General features: G+C 41.7%; 1 long non-coding RNA gene across 2 annotated transcripts; it reads right to left on the bottom strand.

Moving 5' to 3' along the window:
- Positions 1 to 6,088: 6,088 nt before the first annotated feature.
- Positions 6,089 to 7,698, bottom strand: LOC117211764. Of its 2 annotated transcripts, none has more exons than XR_004488319.1 (3): positions 6,879 to 7,698; positions 6,715 to 6,804; positions 6,089 to 6,611 (listed from the first exon to the last, which is right to left on the bottom strand). It is a non-coding gene; the product is annotated as an uncharacterized LOC117211764 (long non-coding RNA). The 2 variants fall into 2 exon arrangements; XR_004488320.1 differs by having other exon boundaries at positions 7,646 to 7,683.
- Positions 7,699 to 24,749: the final 17,051 nt, after the last annotated feature.

Genomic DNA, 24,749 nt, shown 5'->3' with positions numbered 1-24,749 from the left:
CAAAGCGCGACTTGTAATAAAAAGGTGTTCACAGAAAGAAGGCATAGATTATAAGGAAACATATAGTCCCGTTGCTCGGTTTGACACAATTAGATTAATGCTCAGTATTGCAGCCAAAAATAATTTACACCTCGGACAGTTCGACATTAAAACCGCATTCTTATATGGAAGTCTGAAAGAAGATATTTATATGAAACAACCTAAAGGTTATGATGATGGTACAAATCGGGTTTGTAAATTGCTAAAAAGCCTATATGGCTTAAAGCAGTCTCCAAAATGTTGGACGGAACGTTTCACAAAATTTATCTCGAACTTAAAATTTTATCAGAGTAACGCAGATCCTTGTTTTTACATTTATACAGAAGACGACAAATTAATGTTGATGACCATATACGTAGACGATGGACTGGTAGCAGCTTCAGACGAATCTTTAATTGATAAATTCTTCGATGATTTAAATAAAGAATTCAAAATTACGTGTTCGAAAGAAGTAAAGAGTTTTCTTGGACTTGAAATTAATAGATTAGAAGATGGTTCAATATTCATTCATCAGAGTAGGTATATCGAAAACATATTGGAAAAATTTAATATGAATGAGGCAAACAGTGTTTCTACACCTATCGAGACTAATTGGAACGAAAGTAACATAGGCGATAATGATTGTAACGCACCATACAGAGAAGCCGTAGGGAACTTAATATTTTTACAAACCGTAAGTAGGCCAGATATTAGTTTTGCAATAAATATAGCGGCGAGACACTTAGAGAATCCAAACCAGTATCAATGGAAATTAGTCAAACGAATTTTGCGCTACATAAAAGGGACCGCAGACATGGGACTCTTATATACAAAAGCAGGCAGTCTCGAAACCTTTAGCGACGCTGACTATGCAGGCGACAAAGAAACAAGAAAGTCGACATCAGGCGTTGTATGTAAGTATGCGAATGCGGCCATCACATGGCAATGTAAGCGACAACAATGTATAGCTCTATCTACGACCGAAGCTGAATATGTCAGTGCAGCCTCAGGAGCGAAAGAAATTATGTGGCTAAAGAAAATATTTCGTGAATGTAAATTAGAGATCCTTAAGTATATGCTATGTGTAGACAATACTAGTGCCGTGAAATTAATTAAGAATCCAGAATTCCATCAAAGAAGTAAGCATATTGACGTAAGATATCATTTCTTGCCAGATTTATACAATAGAGGCGAAATTGATATAACGTATGTAACAAGCGAAGAGCAGTTGGCAGATATATGTACAAAGGCGTTGCCAAAACCGAGATTTGAATATTTAAGGAAAAAGTTAGGTTTGAAAAGTAAAAAAGATATTAAGAGGTAATTGTTTGTAAACATGTAGAGTTTTTAGGGAGGGTGTCGAATTGATTATTACTTCTCAAAAAAAAGAGGAAAAACTCTACGTGATCTGTTTAGTCTTCTAGTTTTTTTGTGTAATAAATTAATTTGTATGGAAAAGAGAAAGGCGGCTGGCAAATGTACTTGAGAAGGCATTGACAAATTAATTTTCAGATATTTACGACAAGAGTTAGAAAATATTAAGAGATAATTTGTAAATTTGAGATAATTGTTTGTAGGGATGTAGAGTTTTAGGGAGGGTGTTGAAGTGGTTACCACTTCTAAGAAAACTCTACATCTGGCCTTTTTAGTTTTCTCAAGCACTGAAGCCATCGACAGCGCGTAGACAAAAGACTGCGACGAAGTCAGGCCATAAACAGTAGACAGGCGACGTTGGCTTCGGGGTTTTTCAGTTATTAGGTAACACAGCTAGCGTGCGGATCTGGACCAGCTCAAATTATATTTTTACTTATTACACTTCTATTTAAATATATTTTCTACCTTACAATTTATCCACGTGTTTTCTCTGTTTACACACCGAATAACTTCAACATAAATGAAAGTACTCTTCCCACATTTGTGATGTAATTTTGTGTCGCGGTGGTACATATACTACTGACAACTGTAAATAGTTGCTGCTAGTTTGTACTGTAACGGTGGTTGCTTGGATATATTCCTTACAAACTTGACTGTGTAAATGATGTTTAATGTCGTTTCTTATTATTACTGCGGTCCCTCCGTGTGCTTTTCCTGAGGGATGCTTGGTATCATATATGGTGTAGTACGGTATTTTTAAATAGTTTTTTTATAGTGAAGTGTGTTTCTGAAACAAGTAGTATATCGATATTATTGTTGTACAGGACTGTTTTAGTTTCTAGGGCCCTTTGTTGTAGGCCGTTAGAGTTCCAGGCTGCTATTTTAAGCGTGTCCATTTTTATTTTTTGCTTAGCGTGTTTGTGAGTAGTTGTAGCATGAGTGTGATTTGTTGCGTTTGCTGTTTAAGGACTGCGTTTTGTTGACTTATCATTTTTGCTAACATTTCCGTATTTTTAATGGATAGCTTTATCAGTTCTTTGATTTCTGTAGCGTCGTCGATGTTATTGTTCTGGTTTTGATTATCTAAGGGTGTTGACTGTTTGGCTACTTGCGCGTAGCTTCGACTACCAAAGGTGTTGGTATTATTATGGTATTCATGGTTGGTATTCATTACATGCTGTATGTTTATTGATGTTTCAGTTACTGTGCTATCGTGATGTGTGTGAGAATTAGTGTATATCCTGTTACGAAGCGGCGGAAAAAGTTTACCTTGAAGTTATTTTCTGACTAAACAGCCTTTGTAACTAGCTGGGTGATTTCCACCGCAATTGTAACATTTTACATCATTTATTTTTCCCGTGTGTGGGCAGTCCACTGTTAGGTGCTTTCCTGAACATTTGACACACGCCGGGTTCCTGTTGCAGTAATTTTTTGTGTGTCCATATTGTTGACACCGCATGCATTGTGGTATGTCTTTTTTGTGTCTGGGTAGCTCAACTGTAATTATTGTGTTTAAAATTTTTTTAATTTCGAAAATTTCCTTGTTGTTATTTTTAGGTTCAGGCTCTATTAAAAATAGCGGCAGTGATTGCTTCGTATCGTACCTTGTCATATTGTTTATAGTTCTTGTTTGGTGGCCAATTTTTGCTAATTCGTCACTTAGTTTTTTTGTGTTAGTTTTTGGATGCAGTCCTCTTATAACTACTTTGTAGCTCCTTTCCGTTTTGAGCTGGTACGTGTGGTATATAGCATTTTTCTCTTAATTCTTTTATCATTTGCCTATAACTTTCTGGGGTGTTTGTTTGTATTTTTACTTGTTCTAGTTTTGTTTGTTTTATTATGTAGTTTTCCTTCCCGACTATATCGTTTAATCGATCTATAAGCGGGTCTATTATCTGGGCCTCGACAAATATTGGTGGTGGTTTTGTAGTGTTCGTTGATTTAGTTGTGTTTTTGGTTGCTGGGTCGTCGTCTATTTCTTCCGTAAGTGAACTGAAGGAGTTTCTTAGTCGGGTCGAATTTCTGTAACATATTAACTGTATTCATCGCTAAATAATTTGTGACGTTTATATTATTACATTCATTATTGTTAAATGTACATGCTATATTAACCTGTTAATACAGTGTTAAATTCATTGGACTACCTCTGTTATCTTAATCAAAACAGAGGAACGACTATTTCGCAGCGTCGATTAGCAGAATCGTAGCGAGAATTTACGCCTCTTGCTGATGCGTTTTCCTCGCCACCGCGTCTCTCCGCGAACGGTCGTAACACCATATAAGTACTTGAAGGAACTAACGAATATAATGTAATTTTAATTACGAATCTTTTAATTAAAAGCTACCTTACTAATTTTAATATTATGGAAATAGTTCTTCAATGAATAGGAGTTCTTCAATGATCTCCACTTTCCAAATATATTCTTCCGATTTTAAATAGTCTTTTCTCATTAACTTATTGATTTCCTCTCGTAGCTCCAAAACATTCTGTTTAAATCAAGAGATCATGCATGAGTAGTCTATAAATTCTGCAATAACTTCTTTAAATTGTAGATATTTTTCATGCAAAATGAAATCATAACGTTTTACACGTCATCCTATCACTACACTCAAAACACACAAACCCCTATCTATCTTTTTCTGTTTTCTGTGACCTGCACTATATTTATGTATTTACATGTCGGGTTATCATTAGAGTTAGGGACGTATACTGGACCTTCTCGCGAATTGGCCATCGTTGTGATGTGCTAGAGATGATATTTACTGATACAAATGTAATTATTACAGAGTGTGACAAGTAATAACAGCGGTTGGATGATCGAGATGTCGATGAATGAGATGAATTTAGCTTCGATAACGAATCCACGGCCAACGGGATGACGAATGCGACGTGATACACGATCCGGGTATGACTCAACGTACAAGTAGAACTTATCTGAATGAACTGAATCGCAGTCCAAATGGAACTGCCCTTATATATTACTCCCCGTACCTTTCGGGTCAATTTCTGTTTTTAAGGGGGTATTCTAATCTAGAGGCATGAATTTCGGGCGATTTTTGAAGCTCTGTACAAACGAAAGAAAAAATATTTTTACTATCCATTTTTTAGCATTTGTTTGTTGATACTTTAAGAGTATATAAAAAATTAACTGAAAAAATCTCAAAATTCAAGTTATGAACTGGCAAAGTGGGGGGTCTAAAAAAAAAGGGTGTCCTGGCGTGTGTCACAGACGAAATTCGAGCAACTGTATATAACAAACCGAAATTCCGAACGCCTTATCGCGTGTGACCGTCCGGTCAGCATCCGTTCTCAGCCGCCTGAGTGGCATTCGATCACTCCAGCCGTTCTCCGAATTTTACACTAAGTATAAACAAAACCTTCTCCCACTCCAACGAATGGAAGAATATAAATGCTTCCTTCAAAATCATCCAGTCAGTCTAATGAAAAAATTCTTAACTAATCCAAGTATCGAAAGTGTATCATCGCGAACCGAAAAAATTGTATAAATTGAGTAAAAAAATAAAAAGAACTTAATCTCCTTTTCGGAAATTAACAAGTTCCTTATTTTTACCTTAATTTTACACGACACGTGCATGATTTCAACCCTCCTGGTCATCTGAAGCAAAAAAGCCGAACGGATTCTTAATTAGTATAGATGCGGCTATAGCATGAACCTTGAAAAAGTCAAAATAATATTTTTTCACAAAATGGCGGCTATCTGAAAAAAAGTTTCCTTTTTGGCATGTTTTTGGGCAATTCCGAATTTTTAAAAAATAGTAAAATTAAAAATTTTGATCTTAGCGTGGTTGAGTCGATAGAGGAATGTATAAAAAACATTCACACCAAGTTTCAAATAAATCCGTTCATTAGAACTTGAGTTATCGTGCAGGCCAACTCGAAAAAGTACTTTCGAGCAAAACCCGTTTAAAGTTTTGAGACAAGTTTACGGACAACGTCTACCATCTATTGTTCATTTGTTCCGGTCGGACCGGAGCAGATGCTAATTGAAATTTTGAACAATCCTTTTAAGGGCATATTTTTGAATGTCTAAGCATTGGAAATATGAAAAAATTTCGATTTTTTCAAAATTGTAGACTAGAATACCCCCTTAAGGAGGGCCATATAATTATTTGATACCTCTGTTAGGTACACGCCTCTCCCATGACCGTGGCTAAAATCAGTGACCCATTATGTCACTTCGAGCCCCAGCCCACTGTCATAAACCTCGGGCACCCATACTCGGATTACAATCAGAATCAGAATCAAAGCAACAACACCGAAGACGATACAGAAATCAAAGAAATATTAAAACAATCCATTAAAGGTGCGGAGATATTAAGAAAAATGGTAAGTGAGCTAAACACAATACTAAGACAACAAGTACAACAAACACCAGTCATGTTACAACTACTCACAAACTTGCTAAGTAAACAATAAAAATGGACATGCGTATGTCACGTGCCGCGCTACGCACGTGCCGTAACGAAAAAACGGAAAACCGCAATATACAAATAACGCCAGTGAGAATTCGAATATTAAAAACAAACGAACGATACAACGAAATGGAAATTTTTTAATAAAAGATTAATTAAATGTGGTCATATATAGTGAATTAGTATACGAGGCAAATAACAGATAATAAAATGAAATAGGTACTCTAACGAAATAGTAAATATAAAGAGTACAACATAACGTATAATTTCATAATTCGACTAAGGATAAACTATGAAGAACCAATTAACCAAAAGTGACTCGTAAATTAATTAATAAAACACGACATAATACTATATTCAATCAGGATAACCTACAATTCGACAATTTAATCAAATCTCGTAATAACTTCACGAATAATTCAAAGGAAAGGAAAAAGGAATGGAACGATAGGAATACACACCTTTATAACAAACAGGAAATATCAACCAATTTAATATACAGCAAATATGGACATACAAAACCACAATAAACAAAATATATCTTATATACAACTAAATATAAAATATATAAAACACCTAGGCATATTAACACACTTCAATAAACCAGGCACTATTGTCAGAATCCACACACGAAACGTCAAGATTAAAGTAAAAGGGATTCCACGAACAATACACTCGAACAAGTAACACAATCGAAACAGACCACAAGAACGATTTCAAGAGACAACGGAGTACGGTAGTATATGGAACAACACTGCTTGTCGAATACTGCAGATAGTGGTAACCTAAAAGGAAAAGGGAAAATTACTAAGCGTGTTCTAACTATTACTTAAATATAAAGTGTGTTATTCAATAAAATAATTACAAAACAGTGGAAGTGAAAAGTACCTCGTGAACAATTACTCATCGTAGAAGGAAGTGTATATGCGAAAACAGGTTATGTGTCCATATCCGTAGAACATAATCTACGGCAGCCAGCTGAAACAAATGTAGGAATTAACTTTAATAGATTCGATGCAAAACATAATACTACTAAATGTTTAGAACAATACCTAAACCAAAGGAAGTGTGACACTGCTTATCGAATCATGCAGATGGTAGAAACCTAAAAGGAAAAGGAAAATTATCATGTGCGTTCTAACCATCATTTAAATACACAACATGTTAATTCAATAAAATAATTAAAAGCAGTGAAAGTTAAAAGCACCTAGCGCACAATTAATCATCGTACATGCAGGAATTTCGCAGAAACAAGTTGTGGACTCACTCCGTAGAACATAGTATACGACTGTCAGCAGAAACGAATGAATGAACTAACAATTCAATTGCCTTAATATATATGGAAGAGAATAATACTATTAAAGACTTGCAATAATATTTCTATTAAACTAAATGAAGCACGATAACAATCAATAATTGATGCTCGACAACAGACTTACAGTTCGCTAATGGAAAATAAAACCGAGAAAATCAAGAAAATTAATGACATTATAACGAAATAACTCAGCGTTGACATAGCGGTCTTTAATAAGAAGAAATAAAATCAGTTAATAAGTGCAGGAAGAGTTAAGAAATAACTAAGATAGGTTAAGTGAGTGACAACGATAATTTACTACTCACATCAAAGAAGTTTATACAAGGGTCAACGCAGTGATAAGAAACCAACTACCAAATTGGAGTAAATGTAATACGAAGAATCGAAGTTGATACTAGTGGAATGATCAAGAAGACGTGAGAAAATTTGAAAGTCAAAAGTTAGTGACATTATAACAAACGATTCAACACCGACGGAATGGTCTTAGCAAACAAGAAAAGGTACCTTATAAGTTAACAAGGTTTGTATGCAACCAATCATCGTAGAAAGAAGTGTGCATGCAGGAACTGCACGAGGATTGGTTACGGATCCAACTTTGCAAAACATAATATACGACGGTATGAAGATATCCAAGGTAATAAATACCGAGGTAACCAATCATAATCTAAAAAGGGGAAGAATGTTGTAACCCATCTTGGAATAGAAATTGATAATAATAAGAAGCTTGTTAGTCACATCGGAAGATATACATTAAAGCTGACGCAGTTGAAAGAAGCCTACTACCAAACTTAAGTGAATACTTATGGAATGTGTTTATTCGACCAATCGCGGGGAGACGTAGTCGCTAGGAGAGACGTCAACGGGAGTCGTAAATTCCCGTTACGATTATAACAATCGACACCACGACTTGATCGATCCCCTGATTTCCGTTGAGATAATAGGGATGATTGAGTTTGTATAACACTGTGATTCACAGAATTATAAATTATATATTTCCAACACTTAGATTACACTGATGAGCATAGATAGATAGATAATCACTTATCGCACGAAGATAAGATAGATATGTCCGTTAGAGCAGGGCTCTTATAATTGGATTTAATGTATTAGTGGACGTAGCACTATAAGATATTTAGGAGAGGAAATATATGCTCGACAATACCGAGACCGACTCTCGCGTTATGCTTAGACTGCCCCGATAGGCATTGGCGTTAGATTTAGTAGTTGACTTTTCCAACGATGTAGAAGAAGTGAAGTTGAGTGACGATGCTGTGTCGGAGGAAAGCTAAGGATGGATGTGTCTAGCACACGGGACCATCGGATTTGTTGGTGACGATTTTAGTTAGGAGAGTGAGGGAATAGGCTTCGTTGTTAATTGGTTAAACGAAGGGTCTTAACCGCCCTCGAGAGAAAGTGGTTAGTGGGAGGAAAGTTGCAGCATACGTGAGAAAAACTAACTTTCCCTTGTCAAGCCGTGGTAGATAATAGTCTTTAGAAATTCTTCGGAAACAGACGTTTGTTTGGTTTGAAGGACTTCTACTAGGAAATTCCTGAGATTTATGGAAGATACTTAAGGCTATTGAGGGTACGCCGTACGGAAGAGCGGACATCTGGTGTCCGTCTGGCCCGCGGTGTGTGACCTGGGCCAGGCAGAGGGTCGCCCGGCGTAACAGAATGCCTGAACCAGATACTACCGAAACAGTCAAGACGGCAACAGGGAACTGGAAAACCAAGGAAATATTCTGACATTATAACAACACAATTCGATGCTGACGAAGCGGTCTTAGCAAAGAAGATAGTGGATGGACTCGTTTACTATACAGATATTTACAAAATATAGTGTTTTATATATATCTATATGTCGGAGATGAAAGGAAAACCGGAGCCTTCCCTTTGCAATTTTGGGAAAGTCTTCTCATGCTTTAGCCCAGATTTTATCGTAGCTGTAATTAAGCAATTGTTGTCATTTGTAATTGTTTGATACTTGTGATAGCGAAAGTGGGTTCGAGGTGACAACTGGTCGCCGAACGTCGCCACGGTCACGGGATAAACGTTTTGCCTGACGAAGGTGTGGATCGGTTGTATTGTTCTCCCTAGAAATCACAGAATTGTACTTTGGAGATGTCGATATAATGGGACACACGTTGTATTAGGAATCAAACTCCAGATAGAAACTGCCTAGCAACGGCGTTTGGATCTTTCTCGATGCTTCCAGCGAGCATATAACAAACTCTTGGCAGAAGCTGCCTAGCAACGGCGATTGGAACCTTCTCGATGCCTCCAGCGAGCATATAACAAACAAATGCAGTCGTACAGCGAAAAAGATTTTCATCAGATATTCATTCGTGTGGTCGCCTTGGAAAGTGATACAAGAGGCAGTTTACCGAGCGTCTCAGCAATCGTATTTTTTGTGTCTAAAATTATTCTACGCATAGTAAAGAATTATCCCGTTGACTGTGGATTCGTTTGAACCCAAGAACATTGTTAATGGCGTTTATTAAACTCATTATTCGTTAAACTTATTATTCTTTAATCTAATCATTAGTTAAACTTATTGTTTGTTAATCTTATTATTCATTAAACTCAATACTCATAATATTTTGTAAAATCTTGTATATACGCGTAAATATAATCTCTGTTTTGTAAAGCGATGGCTAATTCAAACGAAGAATCGTTACGCGCCTTAAATTCTAATGTTTACCCGACATATATTTTTGTAAAGATTATAGTTGGGTTTATTGGCGGATGAGATGAAAATTGCTGGAAAAGAACGATTGATATAGTCGTAATGCGAGGAATGAGAGATATTGGTACATCTCAACTCTTGTCCGTCTCGGGCGTTAGTGGCTTTGCATTAGAAATAAATTCGTCATGTCCTCACTGATAATTATTTTAAAATATGATATCGCGATTGATTGTGAAATTACAAGTCAAGGCTGTGACGTAGTGTTATACAAAATAGCCTCGCTATTTCTACGACAAATAATTAATGCCTGTAATAAAACCCTCGAAGACGAGATCGGTGTTAATGAAGTGACAATGGCGTGCGGGGTAGTGATAAAAGTCGATTAATCTTTCTTTTCGAAAATTCGAAGATTCACTCGGTGCGGGTTTCCTACGTACTCGCGTAAATACAGGCCAGTTAGAACTACAATTGAGCGATCCTAACATCGCCGTACAAAGAAGTCCTAATAGACTTCGCGAGAAAGAGCGCAGAAGAGTACGTGAGAGAATAAGCCAATTTATTAGAGCCAACTATCATAAGGCCTAGTAACTCGCCGTTCGCGAGCCCTATGTTACTCGCGCAGACGAAAGATGGTTCAGATAGATGATTGGTAGATTTTCGAGAACTAAATGAAAATACGGCCCCGGGTCGGTATTCTTTACCCCTTATTGCGGATCAAGTCGCGAGATTACAAAAGCAAGATATTTTATTAGTCCGGGCATGGCCAGCGGGTTTCACCAAACCCTTATTCATCCTAACTCGAGGGAATATACGGCATTGCTCACCCTCGTTGGACGATTTGGACAATAAGTTATCGTTTTCTTCAAACTCTTTTGTGCTGTTGTTCGGTCCATTCGACGTCTTTTATTTGCATAGCATGGTTGCGTGCGCGTCTAATGTTTCTTTCGGAACCGTTGTTCCGAAAGGCGATATTACGCTGACGTCATCGAAACAAGGATTTTGCATTTTTGACAACCCTAATAATTTTGCAACTAATACTTGTCTGAATATTCTAATTTCTTCCTGGCTGCAAGTCTTTTTAAACCATCAAAGCGCTTACCATAGAAATCCTCGGAAGTAGTCGCATGCCAAGTCTTCTGTACCATTTGATCCCTTTTCTAATTTTGGTGACATAAGAAAGCATTTAGTCAGAGTGAGCGGTACCACACTTTTCTCCATGGTACTCGATAGCGGCTTGTGATTTTAATGTTGCGAACCAACGAAACGAGAGATCATTCCTGAGATTCCCTTGAAAACACGTAGGGCAGCCAACGTGCCATTCGTACGTTGCTGGTTATTTGGACGATGATCTAATCATTGTCCACTCCATGGATCAAGCTCTAGAAAGATTGTACACCGTATTACATACCCTCGTAAATGCCGGATTTTCTTCTAAGTTTTCTAAAGGCTCTTTCCCAAACATATCGATACTCGATTTGGGACATGTAACTCATAACGGAGAGGTCCGTCCCAATCCGGGTAAAATACAAACCTTGACTTCTTTACCTGAACCAACGACCGTCACACAGCATAGCCAGTTCGTGGGCTTAGTCTTTTATTGCCGAAAATTCGTCCCTAAATCTTCACAGGTAACGAAACCCATGTATGCACTTACTTCCAGTAATAAAACATAACTTGGACGGATAGGCATGAAGAAATAAGGCAGAAGGTAATTTCGGCCCTGACCGACGCGCCGGTGTGAATGGTATTTGACCCGAACTATCCGATAGAACTTCATATCGACGCTAGTTCGGATGGATATGAGGTTATTTTAATGCACAAGACGGAAGGTAACAATAGAATAATAGAATATGACAGTATAAGAACTAGCCCTGCGGGATCTAAGTATCATTCATATGGACTACGGACGTTAGCAGTTGTTAAGCGCTATTAAACATTTCCGCTACTAATTACATGACAGAGAATTTCTTGTTGTCACTGGTTGCAGTTCCGTGAAGGCATCTGATAATAAGGTGAAACTTACTTACAAACTTGTAATGTTGACATTGTGTATCGAGGAGGTAAATGAATGGCTCACTTAGATTTCTTTCAGCGGAATTCCATAGACATTGATCATAGTCAAAGTCATAGTCATAGTCAAAGTCAAGGAGAAGAAACTAATCTGGCCGAGATCTCAGAAGACTGGCTGTTAACGGAATAACGTCGGGACCCTCAAATTTCAGAAATCGTCACTAAACTACAAAATGATGAGCTCGTGGAAGATGTCGCAAACGCGTATGAATTACGACCTGGTACCGTTTATCGTGAAGGACAAAGAAAAGGCAGGACTCTCTCCTTGTCCATTGCCCCAAGAGGTTTTAGGTGGTCCGTCATTAACCATGTGCAACAGTCGATTATGCACTTAGGTTGGGATAAAACGCTTGAGAAACTGTACGAGTATTACAGGTTCGAAGGAATGGCGAAATATGTTCGTAAATTCATTGAGAACTGTCATGCTCGTCGAGCTTCGAAGGCTAGTTCAGGTAAAATACCAGCAGAACTACACCCTATTCCTAAGACCAGCATATCTTGGCATACAGTTCACGTGGACCTAACGGGCAAACTAAGCAGCAAGAGTGATTCGAAAGAATATGCCATTGTTTTGGCCGACGCCTTCACTAAATTCGCATACCTGCATCATACTCGTAAAATAGATTCCCTTAGTACCGTAAGGTACCTAAGTATGCTATATTTTTATTCGGCAGTCCTTGCCGGATAATAGCGGATCAAGGAAGACGTTTTACGGTCAAAGAATTTCAAGATTTTTGTCAAGGTAGACACATTAAACTCCACGAAATAGCAACCGATGCGAGTAGGGCCAAGGGACAGGTAGAGAGTACGATGCACGCGCTAAAGAGTATGTTTACAACGGTAGAAACGACCGGGCAGTCGTGGCAAGACGCGGCTGGGGAAATACAACTGGCCTTAAATTGTACCACCAACCGCGTAACTAAGTCGAGCCCATTAGCACTACTGATCGGCAAAGCAGTAAGACCTTAATGACCTGATAGTACCCGATAGTCTCGAAGAAAAGGTAATAGACATCGCTGAAGTAAGGCAACAAGCCCTAAGGAACATAGAGACTGGTGCCACATACGACAAGGGCAGATTTGACAAAGGGAAAGCTAGAATAGTTCGGTTCAATTTCGGTGACCTTGTGTTACAAAAAAACGAAGAGAGAAATCAGACGAAGCTAGATCCCAAGTTCAGGGGCCCATTCGTGATAACAGATGTTTTAGAAGGGGATCGGTATACGTTAGAAACCTTAGGCGGCAAAAGGTCGTATAAAGACAGTTACGACAGACTAAGGAAAATGCCGGATAGTAGCGTTCCCGCTGAGTTGGACGTCTGCGACGACGACAACGACGGTGACGATAACGATGCAAGTACACGGACCTCAGAGGATCATTGACACCACGTTGCGGTCGGACACCCAGTGTGGTGCCCCGCGCCTTCACAGTACGTCCACTGCGACCACCCGCGCCTCTGACCTGTCACCGTGACCTCCTGCGCATTTGTGGATACACTTGCGCCTCTGACCCGCCACGGTGACCTCTTGCGCCCCCACAATATGTCCAGTGCGATGCCCTGCGCCCCTCATACACCCAACGTAGCAAGATGACCCAACAAACTGAGACTCATCCGAGTACGAAATCGAAAATGATCCAATACACTAGTCCAGACATTTACTATAGCCGCCCTTAAGTAATAAAAATAAGAAATAGTCTTAATGTTCCAATCTGACTTTATGACGATGGGTTTGGGCTCGAAGTGACATGGCAGGTCACCGGACGTAGCCACGGTCACGGGAGGGACATGTACCTGACAGAGGTATGAAATGATTATATGGCTCTCCTTAAAACAAAGATTAACCCGAGAAGCGGGGACAGAAGTATATAAGGGCAGCCTCCTTTGGATTGACGGAGTCAGAGTGAGAGTTAGCGCTAGTCAGTTAGTTAGCGAGTCGTTGGACGATTGAGTTATCGGGAAGTTACCCGAATCGAGTAGCACGTTGATACGAGTCCTCCCGTGGATCGTGGATTCGTTGTCGAACCTGAATTCGCTGTCACCATCATTCCGACCATCCTATTACCGTTACTCGTAGCCTCTAGTAGTGTCCACATTCGCACTGATAGAGATTGGCTACGTTCGCGACGGTAAAGTTAAGTAAAGGTTCATCGAACGTCCACGTGCTAACCTGCCCCTCCGACATATAGTTTATTTATTTGTTTACACGAGCCGAACTAAGTTCCTTGGAATGAATAAATAAGTAATGGTGTGCCGTGTAATGAGGAGGCTGTAAGAGTTACGTGGCGATTAGTAGTTTGGAGTATGTAGTGGTGGGATTTAATATTTTAATATTTTATTTATTTTATTTATTCTTTTATTTTATTTTATTTTATTTATTTGTAATTTTGTATTTATTAACTAGTATTGTTTTATTTGTTTTATTTATTTATTATATATTATTTTAAATTATTTATTTACTTACTTATTATTACTTACTGTTTCGATCGTTCGCGGAGAGACGCGATCGCGAGATAGCACGTCAACGAGAGTTGTAAGTTCCCGTTACGATTAAATAATCGACGCCACGAACTGATCGATCCCCTTATTTCGATTATGATAATAAGGGTAGTTCAATGAAATTCCACAGATTTAACACAAATAAATTAATGTCTATTTCAACAACTTATTAACTAGAAAGATATAAATGGAACAAAAAATATGTAACTGCGTTTTGGTTGATAAGTAATGCGCGACATATCAGATGTGTTGACGGTTCGACTTCTCGAAAAGTTCTGAACGCCTTTCGATTTTTTTCGTTTTTTCTGGAAGGCGACCCCCACTACGTTCGGATCACGCCACATTCTTTTACGCGAGGTAAAATAACGGCCACGAGTCGACGTTTCTGGAAGTCGCCCTGCTTAATGAACCATGCGCTTGCCACTACAATGTTTGTTTGCCGGGCAGACGCGACGATCCGTCTGCGACATTATAGTGCCGCGATCGATAGTTAAGAATATGACCTATGGTAAGCCGCATGGCGTAACACTTACTTATTATTATTTATTTAGTTAGTTATTATTAATTATTTCATATTTATACATTTATTTATTTATTCTTTGTTGGTTATTTAATACTTATTTATTCATCTGCCTACGTGACTATTATTTTATTTATTTTATTGATTTATTTTATCATTTATTGCTTATTGTTCATTATTTAGTATATATTGTTTTGTATTTATCTATATTGTGGCGTTGTGCGCGCATCATCGGGTCTTTAGCAGAATGCAGGCGTTAGATAGACAAGTGAATTGTAGATTTCACAATATTACTGTATTTATACTATCATCTGATTGGCTTATTTGTTGACGACCTGGCGAGTTTATGGACAACGATTGGATACTTTCGATATGGGCAGGATGTTGACGACTTGGCGATGTCTATGGACTATATAATTATATATGTCGGAGATGAAAGAACACCGGAGCCTTTGGAATTTTGGATAATCCCGCAACATTGTAACGTAGAGTCTACTATAGCTGTAATTGAACAATTGTAGTTATTCAATCCGATTGTAATTGTTCGAGAGTTGTGATAATGAGCTTGGGCTCGAGGCGACGGTCAGTCGCCGAACCTAGCCGCGGTCACGGGATGAACACTTTGTCTAACAAAGGCGTGGAATAATTCTATATCTCTCCTTAAAAAGGAAATAGTTGTAACACTCGACAGTAAACATTCCAACGGTCTCTGTCCCGTAGCTCGCCACACGCAGACCCTATTCTTCGAGTAAGATGATTGCCAGATGTCGATGCGTCTCCGCAGTACATGTTCAGCTAGCCCGAGGGCCTGTTATAAATCTTAAGATTTAGCCAACTAAAGTCCTTCAAACAGACAAACAGTCTTTGTCCCAACTACGGGAAAATAGGGGAGACCTATTTTTCAACGAGCAGCGTCTCCCACTAGCTACTTTCCCTCAAGGGCGGCTAGCATCTTTTTCTAACCACCAATAATGAGATTGACCAATTAGCAGCAACGCCAATTTCCCTTACTTTCTGAACGAAGGCTTTTCTCGACGAATCCGATGATCTCGTGTCCTTAGACACGCCCCATTATAGTTTTCCTCTGTGGCATCATCGGGACGGGAAAGCCATTCTCTCTCGCGATCTCATCTACGAAAAGAATAATCCCTTACGACGAGTGAATTTTGTGAGCACGTCCATCTATCATCCCGTCGACCGCGGATTCGTTATTGAACCTAGGATCATTATCATTAGTTTCTCGAGTACCTAACTACCACGGTTACTTGTCCGGTTCTATAATAATCGTATTTGCACTAGTCAATGTCTTCTCTATTGCATAACGACAACGTGTAACCCAAACGAAGATTCGTTTCACGCCCCTAACCCTAATTCTAATGTAAACCCGACAGATATAATATGGACAAGGTGGATAAGGTTAACAAACGTACGGCGCAGGGGGTTTCGGAGCCCCCAGGCCCCATCGGGAACGCGAGTGGCTTACCAGGCTCGACCCGACGGTCATCAAGGTACTGGAAGAACGGCGGGGTGGAGGTGGAACCCCAGGCATCCCCTTGTGCGGTAAGAGTTACTGGGGAGAAGGAGAAGGACAAGGAAAAAGAGAAGGAAAAGGGCAAGTTGAAGAAGACGATAGTGGGAGGAGAGAAACCGGGGATGGTTTCTGATGTATAATTGAATGAGACTGAGACGATCTTGGTTATTCCGAGGGAAGATGGGGGGAGGAAAGATGGGGAAGAAGTTAGGATTTCTGCCCCTTTAAACCGAGAAGGGGGCTTCAGAGGAGCTCTACGATTAGTGAAAGGACGGAGATAGGAGTGATCGAGGAATCGGAAGGTTCCTTTGGAATTAGAAGGACCGACCACAGTACGCCGGAAACAGGGAAAGGACTGTCCTACGCTAGAATACTGGCCAGGAGGGTGGTTGAGAGAAACGTCAGCGCGAAATCTGCGAGATCGGCTATGGCTAGCGAAGCCGAAGATAATGCAAGAGACAACATGCAGACGAGCGACGTCGATTACGAGGACGTTTTGATTTCCAGGGCTGAATTGAAAGAGCTCAATCAAGCCCTGACAGGAGCGGTTAAAATGTTCAACGTGGTGATGAAGAAGTTGAAGTTGGACAAAGATAAGGATGAGGGGATAAGGGAGATAGGCAACCTGATGAAAGGCATCCTGTCATCCTTGGTGCAGTGTGGGGATCACAAGGAAAGGGAAAGAAGGAAAAGGAGAGAGCCTGTCGAGGTTAAAAAAAAGAGCAGACGGGGTAGAGATGAAGGGAGAAGTGACGATAGCTAAGGGCGGATACCCAACAGGAAAGATAGTATCGCCGGCTGAAATTATGAGAGTTGAGGGGTATAAGAGGCCCCGAAGAGGAGAGGTCACATACGCCGAGGCGTGTGTGAGGAAGAACAGAGCGATAAAGGGTGACTTCAGCGAGGACTCCGAAGGGTGGATAAGGATAGAAAAAAGGAAGAGGGAGAGGAGAGCTCCCTTAGAACATGCTACCCCGATGGTGCGTCCGGGAAACAACCGGCAGGTTGGTGCCGAGGAGAGAGGCGTATCAAGAAACAGGAGGAGGAAGGAAGCCATTCTAATTAAAGTGGAGGAAGGTTCCGAATGGCTTTATGTTTATAAGAGGATAATGGCAGTGTGGATTTCATTGGATGAAGCCAGGGGGGTCCGGGGGAGCGGGTCACATCCTAATTGAATTCGATAGGATGGTGGTGTTTAGCGAGGCGACGGCCAAATTGAAAGCCGCCTTGAGTGATAGTACGAAGGTGGCCGCGCTGGTGAACAGGGCGACCCTACAAATAAGGAACATCGACCCCCTCACCAGCAGGGAAGAGCTGGTGGAAGAGATTAGGTTGCAGTGGGGAATTGAGGAAAATGTGGATATAGAAGTCAAATCTATAAAAGCGGCACCATAGGGCACACAAGAGGCGGTGGTGGTCCTCCTGGCGAGTGGAGTGCCTAGTGACGAGAGAGAGAGGAGGCTGAGAACTGGGCTAACGATAGCTTCTGCAAGGCAGTTAGCTAGTGTTCGGCGTTGTTATAGGTGCCACATGTTGGGGCATGTAGCGGCAAGGTGTACTGTTGCATGTCATGGCAGGGAGTTGTATAGGAGGTGCGGCAGCGCTGAGCATATAATGAAAGATTGTGATAAAGTGCCGAGATGCGCCATGTGTTTGAAACATGGTGGCATAAATGTAAGGCATGTAACGGGTTCGTTGGCGTGCCCTATGGTGCGCTTAGGTGTTAGGAATAGACGGGGGCCTAATTAGGGTCCTACAAATAGATCTAAATAGGTGCAGGCTTGCGCAACACCTGATGATGCAGTGCGCGTGCGAAAGTAGGGTGGACATTGTGGTCATCTCCGAGCCCTATAGACAGTTGCCTACTTGGTTTAATGACGAGGGTGGGGATGCATTGATATGGGTTTGATGCATTGATATGCCTTGTTTAATGGAAAACATGCTGCGAGCGAGACCCTGATAAGAAATGTAGGGATTGTAGGGGTCAGGGTTTGTGACGTGTTTTGCGTCAGTGGGTATCGTTCCTCTAATAAGAGTAAGGACCAGTTTAACGATTATTTGAACGAACTGGAAAGGGTCATAAAGGAGGGGAGGATAAGAGCACCGGCGATTATAGTTGCTGGTAACATTAATGCGAAATCCTCGGTGTGGGGGGGGGGGGGGCTCTAAGACGAGGCGTAGGAGAACATGCCTGCTGGACGTTATAACGAGGAACGAGCTTATACTTATTAGGACGACGGGAAGCTACTCCTTCCTGAGGAATGGAGGGACTAGTTTCCCGGATATACTTAGTGTTAATAGAATAGTGTTAATAGAATGAGGCTGAGTCGGAGGGGGAATAGGGTCCTAGATTGGTACTCAGCCTCCAACCATTTTTATATAGAGCATAAGTTTAGGGATAATATTAAGCGGGTGGAGGGTGGCACTTTTAAATACTTGACGAAAGAGATAGATGTAGAGGGATTTTTAAGCAAATTCGACGGAGTCTATGACGAAAATGGTTTTAAATTTGACGAGACGGCATGCGGCTCGTGTGCCGTGGACTTGAAGAGGAGATACCCGGCGAGTGTGAAGAGGAGTGGCTACCATTGGTGGAGCGGTGAGCTCGCTATGTTAAGGAGCGAAACTCTAAGAGCTAGGAGAAAAGTCCAGCGAGCGGCGGCTGCCCGCAAGGATGATGCCGAGGTCCTGGTGGCCGAATTCAAGGATGTTAGGAGACGACTGAAAAGGGCGATCGGGCGTCGCAAGGAGGAGTGTTGGAAGGGGTTCTGCGCAACCTTAGATCAGGATCCATGGGGCAGGCCGTATCGTGTAGTGAGGAAGATGATGATGCGGTCAGAGCCAATGGAGCCCCATGGAAGAGATGAAGTGGAGGGAATCCTGGATGACCTCTTTGTCACCAGGCAGGAACTGCGACCGCCTACGCAGGAAGAGATATCTATCCTACCTGGCGAAGAAGGAGGGTTGAGCATCAAGGAAGTAGACATGAGGATGGCCGTTGGGAAATGCGATCCCAGGAAGGCGATTGGAGTGGATGGAGTTCCTGGCACTGTAGTGAGCAAAGACCTAGCGTCCTCCTGACAGTGCTCAACGGAAAAAATACCCATGGAAAAATACCGGCGGTATGGAAAGAGGCTAGAGTGGTACTAATACCCAAACTTGGTGAAGATCCTGCGATGTCATCGGCGTATAGGCCGATTAGCATACTGCCGGCGTTGAGCAAGGTGTGGGAGTACACGATGAAAATGTTCATCGAGAGGAGCGTTGGTCAGGAGGAGGAGGGGGACACTTGAAGCCATGGATAGGACGGTCGTAGTTGCTGAAGAGCGCAGAAGGAAGGGCCTCGTGTGTGTCCTGGTCGCCCTTGATGTGAAGAACGCCTCCAACACTCTAAGGTGGCAGTTTGTGATAAAGCGGAACGGTTCTTGGGCGCCATACGGAGCCTACTCCCAAACGTCGGTGGGCTCAACGATTTAGTCAGGAGACTGCATTATCAGCATTTAGTCAGGCGTCTGACAGTCTATGGTTCTATACGGCCTGTGAAGGGAAACAAATAGGACGATCATGAGAAGGGCGCAAAGGACGGCGTTGATCCGTACGTCTACCGCCTACCGGACGGAGTCACATGGGGCTCTGTGTGTGCTTACCGGTAGCATGCCGATTTACATCAAGGCATGGTTGCGGTGGAAGCAGTATGGAATGAAGAGGCGGATCAACGACAGCCCTGAAGAAATGGCACATGTTGGGTAAGAAGGAATGAAGGATTTGGAGACGGAGGCAGTGGACAAGTGGAGATTGGAGTGGGCGTTTCACAACACCTACAATTGGACGAGGAGACTGGCAGAAGATCCGCTAATCTTCTACAAAAGAAAGAGGAAGATCAACTACGATGTTGATCCTATCAGGACACGGTTTATTTAACTGGTACCGTCATAGGACCGGCAAAGAGACGCACACTAGTTGTTGGGATTATGGTGCGGTGCTGGATGACGCCGAGCATGTGCTCTTTTGGTGTCCTAGATGGACGGAGGAGAGAACGGAGTTGGAGGTCGAGATTGGTGGAGATTTTAAATTGGTGAACCAGGTCGTTGAGAAGATGGCCTCGGAGGAGCGGTTGTAGAATAGATTTTACGATTTCTGCACAAAGGCGATGAAATTCCGGCTTTCTAAAGAAAGGGTGATGGAGGCCAGGAGAAGAAGGGAAGTTAGGAGGAGAAGAGAACCAGAGTCGAGGAGAGAAGATAGTTAAAGATTGGGTACGTTGTGTAGAGGCCAACCCGAAGTAATGTCGAATTACTGTATTGGATTGGTACCTCGAGTACCGCAGCAGAGGGAGAATTCGGAGCGGTTCTTAGTGGGTATGGCGATGTCATATGCCGAGTCCTACATACCCCGGAGACGTGGGTCTCTGGGTATGCATAATAGCATTTCCCCTTCTCGCGCAAAAAAAGGGGGTTGACATAGCGCAAACCGAATCACATGCGCTGTATTTAGCACCAAATGTCGAGCATAACGCGCATCGAATTGTCGACATATCTGGAAAAGAAACTGGGAAACGTTCAATTAAATATTTCCGGCAGAATCTCCAAAACGGCATTTTCGCCGGATTTGACAGGACACAGAGTTGACATTGCGCAAACCGGTTGATGTGCGCTGTATTTGGCAGCAACTGTGTAGTAGGACGCGCATCGAATTGTCGAGGTATCTGGAATAGAAATTGAGATACGAGCAATCGAATATTTCAGGCAGAATCTCCAAAACTGCAGTAACGCTGTATTTGACAGATCCCAGAGTTGACATAGCACAAACAAGTATTGTCTGTCTTTGTTTACGGGTGCTTTCCTCAGCGCCAATTTATCGCTATACAGAACCCGGCCATAGGGGTTGGGATACGCCCAACCAGCGCGCAGGGGTCTTCGCTTGTTACAGGTCGAGCGGGGCGATTCTAAGCCCTGCCGTCTCACCAGGACGGTTCCCGAGCAGGTGGGACGCTGCTCACCCGCCGAAGGCCATTCGGGGCAAGCCATTACCCCTTAAATCGACCCTCTTGCCAAAATCTTGGCCATGAACCACTGCCACCACGAGTCCAAACCCATAATTGGCCGAGCAGAGGGGTCGCTACTCCTTCCGGGCTTACACTCGACCGCCCGTGGTACCATCCTAAGTCATTGGTGGGACTATCGTGTGGATGTACCGACCTGCTAACCGTACTGGACAGATCCAGATAGGACTCACGTAAGCGGGGGCCTCAAGATACAAAGTACCCGGGAACTTATCCCGACGGTCCTCCCTGGCTGCGGGAACGTGGGTTTGCCAGCCCCCATAGACTTACATAAGCAAGTCCTCCCTGCGGGAGACATAGCACATACAGAATGACGTGCGGTGTATTTGGCAGCATGTGTGGAGTAGGACGCGCATCGAGTGGTCAACATATCACCAATAGGAGCGGAGATACCTTCAATTGAATATTGATGACCGTATATGCAGGACTGTAATAACGTTGGATTTGACTTCGACCAGAGTTGACATAGTGTAAACAAGAGTACGTGCGCTGTATTAGGCAGCAAATGTGAAGTATAACATGCACCGAATTGTCGACATATCACCAATAGTAGCCGAGACACGTTTAATGAAATACTTAAACCTAAATATGCAAAACTGCAATTACAAAGGATTTCGACAGGGAACAGAGTTGATATAGCGACAACCGGATATCGTGCATTACATTTGGTAGCAATATTGGAGTGTAACGTGCATCGAATTGTCGACATATCACCAATAGCAGCGGAGATGCGTTCAAATGGATATGGAAGTCGGAATATGGAGAACTGCAACGTCATTGGATTTGACCTCGACCAGAGTTGACATAAACTAACCAGGGGCACGTGCGGTGTATTCGGCACAAATGTGGTGTATAACGCGCATCGAGTGTTCGTCATATCAACAATTGCAGGTGAGATACGTTCAATTGAATATTTAATATAGAATATACAAAACTGTTAATTACATCGAATTTGGCAGGGACCTGAAATGACATCACGCAAACCCGCTGATGTGCACTGTAATTGGCAGCAAATGTGGAGTATAAGGCGCATCAAATTGTCGACACATCTACAATAGAAGCGAATCTATGTTCAATTGAACATTGATACCTGTATATACAGAACAGTAATAGATCGGATTTATCCTGGACTAGAGTTGACATATCGTAAACAACAGAACGCGCGCTGTACTTGGGAGAAAATGCGGTGTGGAACACTCATCGAATTGTCAGCATGCTACCGGTAGCAGCCGAGATACGTCCTAATAAATATTTAAGCCTAAATGTGCGGAACCGCAATTACTGTGAATTTGGCAGCAGCCTGAGCTGACATAGCGCAAACCGGTTGATGTGCGTTGTATTTGGCAACAAATGTGGAGTATAACGCACATCTAATTGTGGGCATTTCACCAATAGTAGCCGAGATAAGTTCATAGAATATTTAAGACGGAATCTGCAAAACTGCATCTACAATGGATTTGGCAGGGCCAAAAGTTGACTCAGCACGAACCGGGAGATGTGCGCTATATTTGGCAGCAAGTGTGGAGTAGAACGCGCATTGAATTGTCGACGCATCTGCAATAGAAACGGAGATACTTTCAATTGTATATTTATGCCTAAATATGTAAAACTCCAATTACAATGTATTTGACAGCGCCCAGAGTGGACATAGTGCGTACGGGCTGATGTGCACTGCATGTGGCAGCAATTATGGAGTCTAACGCGCATCGAAATTGTCGACATGCCACCAATAGCAGCGGAGATACGTTTAATTGAATACTGAAGCCTAAATGTGCAAAACTGCGACTACAAAGGATTTGGCAGGAACCAAGGTTGAAATAACAAAAACCGGCCGGTGCGTTCCGTTGTGGGCAGCAAATATGGAGTATAACGCGCATCCAATTATCGATATGTCCCCAATAGCAGCCGAGATACGTTCCATTGAATGTTCAAGACAGAATCTGCTAAAATGCAATAAAGCTGGATCCGACAGGGCCCAGAATTGACATAGCCCAAACCCAAAGTGTGCGTTATTTGGCAGCAAGCGTGGACTAGAATGAGCATCGAATTGACGACATATCTCCAATGGAAACTTTCAGCGTCAAAACGAGCCCAGCAGCTCGCACATCGCAATTTTTCGTCGATTTTGACGAAAACTAAGCGTAATTTCGTTCCTGTTTGAGATATTTCGACGTTTAAACGCTCTCCTCGCTCGATTTTACACGCCGAATGTGATGCATGCCTGTTTCAATGTTGACACAAGCCCAACAGATCGGAAATCGCAATCTTTGATGGATTTTGTAGTAAACTGTTATTTCGCTACTGTTTGAGATATTTGGACTATTAAGCGATCTTTTCACTCCATTTTACACCACGAATGTAGTGCACGCCACCTTCAGCGTCGAAACAAGCCCAGCAGCTCGCAAATCGTAACCTTTCGTCGATTTTGACGAAAACTAAGCGTCACTTCCTTCCCGTTTGAGATATTTCGATGCTTAAGCGCACCTTTCACTCCATTTTACGCGCGGAATGTAATGCACGCCCGTTTCACCGGCGAAACAAGCCTAACATACTGCAAATCGAGATGATATCGTCGGTTTTGACGAAAACTAAGCGTCATTTCTTTCCCGATTGCGATATTTCGACCTTTAAGCGCTATTTCCATCCATTTTACGCGCCAAATGTAGTGCACGCCAGTGTCAGTGTCGAATCAAGCCAAACAGCTTGCAAGTCGCGATGATTTCGTCGACTTTGACGAAATCTAAGCGTTATTTCCATCCCGATTGAGATATTTCACGTTTCCTCGCTCTTTGCACTCCATTTTATGCACCAAATGTAGTGCACGCAGGTGTCAGTGTCGAAACAAGCCAAACAGCCTGCAAATCGAGATGATATTGTCGATTTTGACGAAAACTAATTGTCATTTCCTTCCCGTTTAACAAATTTCGTCGTTTGTCACGTCCCGCGCTACGCACGTGCCGTAACGGAAAAACGAAAAACTGCAATATACAAATAACGCGAGCGGCAATTCGATTATCCAAAACGAACACACGATACAACGAAAATGGAAATTGTCTAAATAAAAGTTTAATTAAATGTAGTCATATATAGAGAATTAGTATACGAGGGCAAATAACATATAATAAAGTAAAAATTGGTACTCTAACGAAATAGTAAATATAAAGAGTACAACATAACCTATAATTTCATAATTCGACTAAGGATAAACTATGAAGAAACAATTAACCAAAAGTGACTCGCAAA

The sequence above is a fragment of the Bombus bifarius genome, unplaced genomic scaffold, assembly GCF_011952205.1.
Source record: "Bombus bifarius isolate JDL3187 unplaced genomic scaffold, Bbif_JDL3187 scf7180000008243, whole genome shotgun sequence".
In the NCBI taxonomy this organism is placed as follows: domain Eukaryota; kingdom Metazoa; phylum Arthropoda; class Insecta; order Hymenoptera; family Apidae; genus Bombus; species Bombus bifarius.
This window is presented reverse-complemented; position numbering and strand designations above follow the sequence as displayed.